The sequence below is a fragment of the Ruditapes philippinarum genome, unplaced genomic scaffold (genome assembly GCF_026571515.1).
Source record: "Ruditapes philippinarum isolate M1 unplaced genomic scaffold, ASM2657151v2 ctg5956_1_1_1_1, whole genome shotgun sequence".
In the NCBI taxonomy this organism is placed as follows: Eukaryota; Metazoa; Mollusca; class Bivalvia; order Venerida; family Veneridae; genus Ruditapes; species Ruditapes philippinarum.
The window spans coordinates 30613-42272 of record NW_026867362.1 but is presented as its reverse complement, the minus strand read 5'-3'; the positions used below and the strand labels follow the sequence as shown (position 1 = coordinate 42272).

At 32.8% G+C, this 11660-nt stretch overlaps 1 pseudogene; it reads left to right on the top strand.

The window, feature by feature from the left end:
- The first annotated feature begins 209 nt into the window (after window positions 1-209).
- On the top strand, window positions 210-11166 carry LOC132735811 (discoidin domain-containing receptor 2-like; annotated as a pseudogene).
- The last annotated feature ends 494 nt before the right edge of the window (window positions 11167-11660 follow it).

The following is an 11660-nucleotide window of genomic DNA, read 5'->3' as shown; positions in this document are numbered from 1 at the left end:
AAACAATAAATAACACACAGATCTATATGAAATTTCTGAAAAGATCCATTAGAATTTATCTATAACGCTTAGTTTATAAAAAAAAGTGGCAGTCTTTTTAAATTTTAGGCGTATTTATAATTTTATCCAAAACAGTTTTCAATATCAACTGTTGTTCAAACACCCCGCTGCGCCGCGCCTGGCCAATTTATTTTTGTAAATACGTACTAATGAACTTTAACCTGTACATTATCATCGGGGCGCTTGCAGCGCTTATTGTCATACTAACAATAATCGTCATCTTTGTGATTGTGCGTCATAAACGACGTCAGCGTTTGAATAGGCAGAGTCTAAAACCCGTATCGGATACCGTGTTGAATATAAACTTAAACAATTTCCAGAATAACGTCAACGGAAAGGTTTCCAACGGCAACGTGTATAATGGCGTGGCCACAGAAGATGATGATCACGTCAAAGAAATCAACGGGAAAGGTAACTAATAGTGTATGCCATAAATCCGCTTTTTATTGTGATTAAACTGTCCGCAAATTGCTTTTACAAATTTATTCATATTTATTATATTTCCTTTTCTGAAAGCATGCACTCCTTATAATATGTTACATGAACTTAAAGTTGACCCAATTTATTATATTGTGGCCTAAGTATTCTTTGTAACATATGTATATAAATTTTATATTAAAGCTAACAACTTAAATGTATATTGATATAAAGATTTATTCAGGTCCATACTTGCTTTCTAAAATGTAAAAGTTAATTTTTTGTATTGTCATTGTATCAGTTGGATGTGATTATTATACAGTACATTATAAATATATCTTACTTCATTTAGAACTAGCATATCACCTTTCATCTTTGTTTTTGTTGTGCACGAATAAAAACCACTTGGTTTGTAGATTTTTTTAAATATTAATCGCCGCTTTGTATTTCTATAGTTGTCACCCATTTTGTTCTGTATCAGCACGAAAATTTCATGCTTATTGCTTCGTTTCTCTGCGTTCATTCATTGCACAGTTTTATTTTGCTTTTTACACTTTTATTTGCATTTCGCTTTCTTTTCTGTTTCCGCACAGCCGTATTGCCAGTAAATGTCAATTCGTTCTACTACGAGGAACTTGACGACTTCAAACCACCTTTAATTGTAGCTTTACCTCCTGTGACGTCACCAGTGACGCCAGTGACGACATCACAACATTCCACATTTAAAGCCAAGCCACAAAATACCAGTATGAATGCTCTGGACAAACCCCCAACTTATGATGCTTTATATGCTGCGTCTGACGTCATCAATTCTTGTGTACCCAACATTCCAAGCCTTCAGGGCGTCAGCGGAAATAATGTTTATGCTGTACCTAACTCGGACATCCTGGTTAGCAGCGTAGACTGTACCCTTGTCGAATTTCCACGGAGGAATCTTCGATTTGTAGAAGTTCTTGGTGAAGGGGAGTTTGGCGAGGTAGGCATATAATTTGTTATCTAATGACTGTACAGTAAAGCCTGAATGATCAATACATTTAAAACATGTCCTATTACATGTATATACTTGTAGTATGCAACTGTATATCTACAACTCACAGAAAGTTCTCAATCGTGGAAATAACTTTACAATAATATTAGACACTAAAATACAAAGTTAGTTGTAATTCAATAAAACAAAAAAAGCAAGTGAGAGAAATGTCAAACAGTGTGTTTTTTTTAATCACATGACTTATATCAAATTCATTTAATAGTTCAATTTAGTATTATTTCTCTGGTTAGGTCTTTGTCTAGGATTCGTGTTCACTTAAATGTGTATCTTGCATGACATCCCCAAATATAAACATACAGGCAACCCAACATAATCATGAAATGTTGTTTATTTTATATAAAACATAAACTTTGTTCTTGTTTGCAATGTTATTGTTTTTGATTTTTCCCATATTTTGTAACTATTTTCAGGTACACCTATGCGAGGCATTTGGTCTGCAGGACTCGTTTGGTGGAGAGTATATGATGACAAGACGAAAATCGGGCCCGGTACTGGTGTCCGTGAAGATCTTAAGAAAGACAGCAGACGACCGAGCCAGGTGTGCAAAGTACTGAAACTTTACTAACACTCTTGCTGTACTTCCGGTTTTAAATCTTACCCATCTTTATTTCATCTTCTATTCGAACTGACCCTTTTTTCTTGAATCACACACGCTATTGTTTCTGCAAAAACGTCACAAAGCGGGAAACAGTCGTTTGTAAATGATTCCATGTACATGTACATGTATATTAAAACGAGCAGCAGACACTGCGATGCTTGACAGAGGACAGTTAAAGCTGATCTAACCGTGACATAGACAAGATTGTAAATTTTAAATGTAGCAGACGACAATCTGATCAAGTTGCTATATTTGACTTAAGGGTTCGGTGTTTTCTTGTGAACATACTTGTTGAAATGTTTGATATGAAAAATGGCAAATGGATTTGTTTTAATTCATTTGACCAAGTTTTCTTTCTTTTATTTTGGTCAAATCATCGGTGGATAAATATTTCTTTTATCTGCTACAACCTTATTTTTTATGGGAAACTTTAAATGTTTCTGTCAAGGCTGTGTTATAAATTTGAGGATTTACGGAAATATTTTTCTTAAAAGGAAAAAAGATCTCCCATCAATAAGACTTTCCTGTCTAGTCGAAAGTAAGTTTTCAGGATTTTGTCCATTTAGTTTTTATGTTTCTGAAAGCTGCTGTATTTAACTGTCTCACTTGATATATCGATATACATGTACATTATTATAGTGTACGTGTGAATTATGGTTTGATATCAGCTACTTAAAAATATCGCCTGTTACTAATTACAGGGATATAATATAATTCACATCCCGTAAATAAAAAGGAATATACAACAACAGTAGTTATCGGAGATAACTGTCTGGTTTTATACAATTTTTGTATTAAGGACTTCTCGCACCATGACCATTTAATCCCTAAAATGGCCTCTCATAAACTGTCCATCCATATTTGGATCGTAATACCTTTAACACGTATAAAACGAGCTCCCCATATTGGGAACATAATACCTTAAACGTTTGACCGTTCATAAAACGACCACTCTAAATAAACATATAAAATGTACACCCATTTTAGGAACGTAAAACATTGTATTTAAAATGTCCGCGTGATATATTTCATTATTTTTGTCCACTCATGGAAGGTTTATTTCTTCTGAACATTCCCCCTATACTGATTCTCTTAATAAACAATCTCCTCGATGTGAAACTCTCTCTTTCATATTCTTTTTCTCGTTCTACATAATATATTACATTTTGTTTTTGTTATACCAATTTTTAATCAAAGGGACAAAACTTACTGGTGTATACGTTTGTATGTATATTAATGTCATATAAACAACGCTTGCTTCGATTAAGCGATTCTATATTTAAAGATAGATAGATAGATAGATAATTTATTGACGTATACATTCAGTACATAGTCATATTACACACATTTATATAATACAATCAAACACAATATCATGGTACATGAACAAAGTTGTAGGACAAATTTTCAATTTACATATTTTTGGAGAATGAACGTTAACACCATTTAGTGCTAAAGTGAGCTTATCTATTATAAAGCGTTTGCATTCTTAAAGATATAAAAAAATGGATTTTAAACTTAATCAAATGCTGTGATAAGATTCCATTTAACAATGTTTCATACTAGACACATTATCAAGTAATTTCAAGAAATAAACAATATCACTTTTAAATACAACGAGACAAATTTATACATTGATTTACAGAGCATTTAGTAGTTCAATTCGATGTTTTGTAGCATAATACAAATATTTACCTAAACCTATTAATTCAGACTTCTTTTCAGTACTTAATAATTCAATCAATTTGAACATACTTGGTCTTCTGTAGTAGTATTGCTTAATGTAAAGAGAACGTATATTAGAGTAACTATTACAAACAAATATAAAATGGAATTCATCTTCTATTTCATTACTACCGCAAAGCTGACATATGCGTTCCTCTCGGGGTAATCTATTAGCACCATATCTACCTGTTTCAATCCGAAGTTTATGTGACGATAATCTTAATCTTGCTATGCAATTTCTATAAGTTCTGTTATGGAGAATTTTCAGGTAGTTTGCCATTTCAAATGAGTTATGCAAATGTACATATATATTACTTAACAATGGACTGTTTGAAATATCGCTAGAAAGTTTTTGCAAAAAGCAGTCAATCACCCTTTGTTTAAAAAGTTTAACAAAATATTTGGCTTCGTATTGAAATGATTGTTCCAAACATCAGAAAACCCGTACTCATTTAATATTCCATGTACTTTAGAAGCCCAACATTGATTGTTGTTTTCATGTAATTCAAACGAAGCGTACATAGCAGTTTTCAAAATGATATTATCGCTATTAATTATTTTAAGCCAGTATGTAATTATTTGCACATATCGTTTAATAAATAATGGATAACGACCTAATTCGCTATAGATTGCTGCAGTACAAGTACTTTGTTTCACTCCTAATATAGATTTACAGAATTTAAGATGTAATCGCTCTATATCCTTTGATTTAGAAAATCCCCAAACAGCACTAGAATAGCTGAGCACTGAACCGACAAAAGAGTCAAAAAGTTGCAACGCAATGCTAGGGGTTAACTCATATTTATTGATGTTCTTTAATAAAACAGACATTGCCTTTAAACCTTTACCAATTACGTATTGATTATTAAGTGTAAAAGACCCATTGTAATTAAAAACTACGCCTAGATAGTTGAAATTGTCAGCAATTTCTAATAGAATATCATTATAATACCAGTTTTCATTATCTTTTAAAGGCCCTCTTTTCCTAAAAACCATTATTTTGGTTTTATTTGTATTCACCTCTAATCCCCATTTCATACAATATTCATATAATTTATTTAAACTGTTTTGTAAATCCATAGGAGTTTTAGCAAGAATAGCCATATCGTCTGCAAAAAGCAAAATAATTAAACACAAATCGAATAATGAAATACCACTATCAATATTTTCTTGTAGAAAAAGTTCAATATCCTCTAAAAACAGAGAAAATAAAATTGGCGAATTATTTAGGCCCTGTTTCAAACCCAGCGAAATATCGAAAAATTCTGTAAAAGTGTTACAATGTTTTATACATGACTTCACAGTAGCGTACATTGCTTTGAATATTCTAAGTATTTTTCCATCCAAACCAACCTTACAGAGCTTAAACCATAAAGCATTCCTGTATACAGAATCAAAGGCCTTCTTTAGGTCTATAAAAGCGCAATAAAGGCGTAACTTTTGTGATAAAAAATATTCAATTAACGAATTTAAAACGAAAATAGCGTCGACTGTACTTGCACCGTGACGAAAACCGAACTGAGCATCCGAAGATATGTTAAATTGACTTGACCAATTTTCAACACGCTTTGTTAAAACACTAGTAAACAATTTTCCGAAGTTGCTATTAAGTGTTATTCCTCTGTAGTTATTGGGAGCATTTTTGTCCCCCTTTTTATAAATTGGGACGATATAACCATATGACCAGGCTTTAGGAAAAAGACCTGAATCAAATATCTTATTAAAACAGTCGGTTAGATGTCCTGCAAGTATGTCTGCAGTTTCTATAAAATACTCATTAAGTAAATTATCAACAGGACATGAGGATTTATTACGATTCATACGACTTATTGCTTCACGAACTTCTTCTGTGGTAATTGGGATATTCAAAGACTCAAACGTGGGATTATTTACGTTAAAATCATTATTATTTACAAAGTTATCGATTTCTTCAATCTGTGTCGCATGTAAATCGTTAAACATATTTGAAAAGTACTCATGAAATTCTGCTGGCGTAATATTGCTTGTATTATCCTTTTTATTTTGTTTAAAATGTTTCCAGAAGTCCCGGGGTTTCTTATGTCGTAAATCACTTAATTCTTGAGACTTACGTAACTTAAGGTATTAGGACCCTAATGGGCACTATCAGGAACTAAAGAATTGACATCATAGGTCAGATGTATACCTTAAAGTATACCTGTATGCAAAATTTAAACAAAGTTTACCGTACGGAAATCAAGTTATGGCCACTTTTCTGAACTCAAGCTAGGATGTTATGAGGGCCCTTTTTTAGAAATGAGGAACCTTTAAATAATCTGCAATAACATTCTAATGAAAAATGTTTTCCCATGAATTTTTGGTAAGAAACAAATAGTACCATTCAGCTAACAATCCACATAAGCAAAATTATGGTTTCTACTTAAAATTTATGAAATCTGTATAAAAATGTTACCCTACCCCACCCATTTTTACCACATGTCTGACCATTTTTCTACTTAGGGAGCCTAATTCAAAATTTTTTTAAAATTTACCCAAATGAGTGCCTGTTTTCAAAGTTTCCCTAAATTTTAAAAAAAGTATATTGGTTGATCTTGTAAAATATGAAATACTTTTACCGTCTAGTTTTGATTATATTACACTTTGAAAAAATAAGGTACCATATTTATTACTAGATTTAGCATAATTTAGCCAATAAATACCTATATAAATTAAAAATTCAAAATTAAACACTTTTTTCTTTCCATATGGGACATGAGAGATACATAAATAATGTTAAAAGAAAAAAAGAAAGAAAAAAAAAGTTGACCCTTCTGGGGATTGAACCCATGGCCTTCATTTTCAATGTAGTTAACAGTAATTCTAGCCTATTTGAATACTCTTCAAAGCGGAGGTAATGCATTAGGGTGCTAATACCTTAAATGCCCTTTTCTTTTCTCTTATCAATGATTTATACTTGCATTTAGCATTACATAGTAAACCCCTGTTCGATTGCGTTTTATTAAGATTAAAGGAACTGAGAGCCTGTTGATACTCTTGTCGCGAAACTCTGCATTCATTATCATACCATTCTTTGTTACAATTGCTATAAACATTACAATTTGAATAATGCTTAAAATATGGATCAGCAGTATTTTGAATAAGCGCAGAAAAAGAATCAACCATTTGATCAATATTATCATTAGTAATATTATCAGTGTTTATTTTGGACAAAATTTCATTAAATTGCGGTAGCTTAGCGATAACATCATTTCTAAATGCAGATTTATGCGCAGCATTCCACTTATAGTGTACCGTTGTTTCAAAATTGATATCACAGTTTTGCTCGGTTTGATTACTGTTTAAATCTAGACACACATTTAATACGAAAATATTGATTTGTTATTGTAGGTCGGATTTCCACCGGGAGATGAAAGTCATGTCGATGCTGAAGGACCCAAATATTGTTCGAGTTTTAGGGGTCTGCACGACGGAGGAACCCATGTGTATGATTGTAAAGTATATGAAATACGGTGATCTGAACCAATTCTTACTTGACCACTAGAAACTCACATACAAACGCCAAATACCAAAATATTGAGGTGAGATATTGATGTATTAGTTCATCAACTCGTGTCCGCCAATTCTATTTAGTTAATTCATCAATTTATAGTCGTATAAAGCAGCAGCCGACATGTTAGATACGTCTGGTGATCAACAAAGTGAGACATTCACGCTATAATAATTGTTTTGTAATATCAGTCTTTTTCCATTACATTCAATATAAATGTTATTATGTTGCAGTCTTCTTGTTTTATAAGCTATTTTTAAATGGATAATCTGTTTATGACGTCTGATGTAGCAGACGAGACTGATTCCAGCTTTATTCTCTCTCTTACATCAGCATATTCTAGGTAGACTGATTCCAGCTTCATTCTCTCTCTTACATCAGCATATTCTAGGTAGACTGATTCCAGCTTCATTTTGTCTCTTACATCAGCATATTCTAGGTAGACTGATTCCAGCTTTATTCTACCTCTTACATCAGCATATTCTAGGTAGACTGATTCCAGCTTTGTTCTCTCTCTGACATCAGCATATTCTAGGTAGACTGATTCCAGCTTCATTTTGTCTCTTACATCAGCATATTCTAGGTAGACTGATTCCAGCTTTATTCTACCTCTTACATCAGCATATTCTAGGTAGACTGATTCCAGCTTTGTTCTCTCTCTTACATCAACATATTCTAGGTAGACTGATTCCAGCTTTGTTCTCTCTCTGACATCAGCATATTCTAGGTAGACTGATTCCAGCTTCATTCCCTCTCTTACATCAGCATATTCTAGGTAGACTGATTCCAGCTTCATTCTCTCTCTTACATCAGCATATTCTAGGTAGACTGATTCCAGCTTTATTCTCTCTCTTACATCAGCATATTCTAGGTAGACTGATTCTAGCTTTATTCTCTCTCTTACATCAGCATATTCTAGGTAGACTGATTCTAGCTTTATTCTCTCTCTTACATCAGCATATTCTAGGTAGACTGATTCCAGCTTTATTCCCTCTCTTACATCAGCATATTCTAGGTAGACTGATTCCAGCTTTATTCTCTCTCTTACATCAGCATATTCTAGGAAGTCTGATTCCAGCTTCATTCTCTCTCTTATATTAACATATTCTAGGTAGACTGATTCCTGCTTCATTCCCTCTCTTACATCAACATATTCTAGGTAAACTGATTCCAGCTTCATTCTCTCTCTTACATCAACATATTCTAGGTAGACTGAGTCCAGCTTTATTCTCTCTCTTACATCAACATATTCTAGGTAGACTGATTCCAGCTTTATTCTCTCTCTTACATCAACATATTCAAGGTAGATTTTTGATTCCAGCTTTATTCTCTCTCTTACATCAGCATATTCTAGGAAGATTGATTCCAGCTTCATTCCCTCTCTTACATCAACATATTCTAGGTAGACTGATTCCAGCTTGCTTCATTCTCTCTCTTACATCAACATATTCTAGGTAGACTGATTCCAGCTTTGTTCTCTCTCTTACATCAGCATATTCTAGGTAGACTGATTCCAGCTTCATTCTCTCTCTTACATCAGCATATTCTAGGCTTTATTCTCTCTCTTACATCAGCATATTCTAGGAAGATTGAACCCCTTTTATGTCTTACATCAATCAGTATGTTGTTTTTTTTTTCATAAAAGCTAAATTTTTATTTCATCAAACGACTTAACTGATGTATTTTATTCTGCAATAAGGAAAGGTTTATGTATTCTTAAAACCCGGACCAGAAAGTCAGGTGTTTTAAACTTTTAAAAACGGAACCAAAATATATTTAGATTAATCGATACTGCTGGAAGAATATCGGATCAGATTAAGTATTGCATAATTATTTTTGTTAAACTGATGAAGTTATAAACGTGTTTAATGCTAAAATTCTGTGATATAATATGTTAGCCTGCTGTTACAAGTGTTGTATTCATGCAGTACGACCAGGCCCTATACTGTTGTCTGAATAATTTTTATTATGACATCTTCAATATTAATAATACATGTATATAATCCTAAGATGGAAGCTGGACACAGTCTATTTAAGATGTTCAGCATGTATAATACTAAATGTATCATTGTTGTTGTCTTTTTTTCAGTTATGGATGTCTTGTTTACATGGCAACACAAATAGCTTCCGGTATGAAATATCTTGAATCCCTGAACATGGTGCACCGGGACCTTGCCACCAGGAATTGTTTGGTGGGTCCATACTGTACCATCAAAATATCGGACTTCGGTATGAGTCGCAGTCTGTACAGTTCGGACAACTACAGACCGAATCGAGGGCCGAGCTGTGCTCCCCATCAGATGGATGGGTTGGGAGTCGATCTTGCTGGTATGTGCAAAAATGCAGCTCCGTTTTTTTTCTATGGAAAACATTGTTAATTTCATGAATGTGTCTTTTTCTCTAATATTCTCTCGCATGTGTTATTTATAAAATTGACCTCTCTAAAAATATAACACGAGGCATACAGTTTTAATATATTGTTTTTCTGCAAATGAAATAGTAAATGTATGTAACCCTTGTATTTTATAAATAGGCATGGTGACTACTGAATGATTGGATTTCTTTTTTTTTATTTCTTTTAACAAAATATTTACCCAGATAAATTGTGTACTCATTTCATTTTATTCCTACCATGTTTGATTAATCAGTCATTCATTTATCATGTATACTAAAAAGGCAATTCCTAAATTGTTACCTTCGGTTTGACATGTTTGACATAATTTTAGATCCTGTTACAGCACCCCTATACATACTCCAGAGTGTAAAAGCGCAATCACTTTTGAATTTTACCTAATGCGGAACAGCACTTACAGTGGCCACGTATCCCCCAAACAGTCGTTAGTTAATGAAATCCCCGAAATGTTCGGCCTGAAGGTAACATTATAGATGAGGAATACCAAATTGTCTGCTTCTTTTATCAAAAATTACACATTACAAACATTCAATATTTCGATATTTCTTGCAGGGTAAATTTACCACGAAGAGTGACGCGTGTGGTCGTTCGCTGTGACATTGTGGGAGATTTTAACGTTTGCACGTGAACAACCCTTCGAAGGCCTCACGGATGAGGAAGTGATCTCTAATGCCGGTCATTATTATAGAAATGATAACGAACATGTGGTCCTTTCCCACCCACCTAATTGCCCTAAAGAAATTTATGACCTAATGTGTGAATGCTGGAATCGACAGGAAAGTGAACGCCCGTCGTTTAGGGAAATAAACATGTTCTTGTGTAGAAAAAACATGGGTTATGACCCCAGGAAGGACAATTTGGATCACGTGAGCTAAAACAGAGCTAAAAATAGATTATTCCAAAAGAGGAAGTAACAAAGAGAATCAATATTGATCTAAAAGAATATTATCATTAAATATATTTGAGATAATTTGGAAGGAAACTAATTCGTTCGTGCTTTTCGGCGTTCTTCTTAGAACGTTGTCTGTTTTAATTTAAAACTATTGTGCTATATAATAAGTGAACGTGCTTGATATTTGCACGCATATATGGTCGCTTCAAACTACAAACAATATGTCGTCTGTCAACTTCTGTATGTATTGGAAATGGCGGGAAATTTAGAGTTATCAGAGAACTTCGAGAGGTTGTAGATAATAAATGAAATATAACGCACAGATGGACGCTTATGTGAAATACAATGTACAATAATCATGTGACATTTATATGAATTTTAATTGGTTGTGCTAGTGAGTGATGTCACACTGTGAATATATTTTGTGATGAGCATTGAAGTAAAATTATTGCTACTTCAGCTACATTATTTTGTTATATATATTAGATATTTGAAGAAAATAGCATAAAAATAAAACCGTACGTCAATATCAAAAGTAAAATATAAGAAGTTACGAAAATTATATGTTATAATATATATAAATTTTGACTAAAGAAAATTATGTAGATTTTCATTGGTGTTTTTTATCAATCGGAAGTAGAACTATCTTAGAAAATAGTAAATGTTGTCTGCTTTTCTGATACTTTTGGTTCTTTACATTTTCAGCTGGATTTAATGTACATAGTAAACAGTTTATTTATTGTTTGTAAATAAAAACAGATTTTGAATTGTTAGATAACAAACAATTCTGATAGGCAAATGAATATATATTTCTATAAATACGATTTAAATATGATAAGTTTTCCTTCTCTATATATAATAAATGAACTGATAATATTATTAAAACGATAATTGTAATGTCTTTTTTCGCTCTTATTTTATTTACTTTGGTTTTTCATTTTCATATAACATGCACTGCAATCGGAGAAAAATCGAATATAA